Below are 1301 nucleotides of genomic sequence, written 5' to 3' on the forward strand. Positions count from 1 at the left end.
GTTGGTTGTAATCAACATCTTGATATGGGACCAACGATCTAAATTGAGGGTTATTACTACTGGGATCCCTTCATCTAGATCCACCTCAACACAAATTCGAGCATAGGAAAAAATCCCCTCTTATGGTTCAACACAATCAATGTATTTTCCTAAGGCATTGCCAATATTTTTGAAAGTGGTGTCATTCTAACAATGTAGAAGGAGAAAAGGAAGCTTCACCCAAATGGGAATGGCAGAGGGATGTCACTTTCTAGATTGAAGTTTACACTCCATCGATCTATTTATAACCCTTAAGCTGACATGAAATAAGGTCCACTCCAAAATATTAAAACCCAATCTTCCCTGTTCTTGAAGAAGGTGAAGAATCCTTTATTGAATAAAGCCAAAGGGATCGAAGCCTTAATCAAGGCCTTCTAATTTTTCTTGAACCATAACCTTATAGTTTGTGGGGAGGGCCAAATCCCCTTAAATTTACCTACATACCATGCTCAACAAGTTGCAAGGCACGAGTTTGAGCTTGAGGTGCAAAAACATCAACCTTGGGGATTTCCTCTAGTTTCTTAATGAAACGAGAGGGTTTTTTGTTATGAAATCTTGCTCCATTTACTACTAGTGAATTAAATGCAACAATATTCAAGGTTGGAGGGGGAGGCAAAGGTAAAGACCTCCCTTGGCTTCCCATTGAGCTATTGCAGACGTGTTGGTGCAAATGAAACCCTATGGTCTAGATGCCTTAGAATTTCTAGGTTACTAAAACCAACTTTTGTTGGAAATAATACTGAGAGGGGGGGTGAATCAGTATTATCAAGTTCTTTTAACAAATCTTCCTTATTTATACTTTGAATTATTTTTTCATATCAGTACCATAAAATAATGAGCATGAACAAGAAAGACAGATAGTCACACCAAAGAACACCAGATATAAGGTGGAAACCCAATGTGGGTGAAAACCACCTGCTGCAATATGTCTCTATCTTCTTTCAAATTAGAAACTCTTTTTACAATGATTTTGTATTGGTGCAGTCCTTTACCAGTACACAGGCTGCAACCTGCAGAGAGCTACAACTCTCTCTCGTTTTCCAGTCTCTCCTGGAAGGGAGCTACAACCCCCTAAAACATCAAATGATCATCAAGTACATGTAAATTACACAGTCAACTGCAGTAACCAGATCAACAGTAACAGAACTAAACCCAGAACACCTTATCAACAGAAAAATTCAGTCAACAGAAGATCTTAAGACAGATACGCAGTTTTTCTTTCTCTGGCCAGCGTCGCTACGCACTTCACCTTCTGCTTCCCT

The sequence above is a fragment of the Pinus tabuliformis genome, chromosome 6 (assembly GCF_031772625.1).
Source record: "Pinus tabuliformis cultivar Carrire ecotype Pingquan chromosome 6, CPIR1, whole genome shotgun sequence".
NCBI lineage: Eukaryota > Viridiplantae > Streptophyta > Pinopsida > Pinales > Pinaceae > Pinus > Pinus tabuliformis.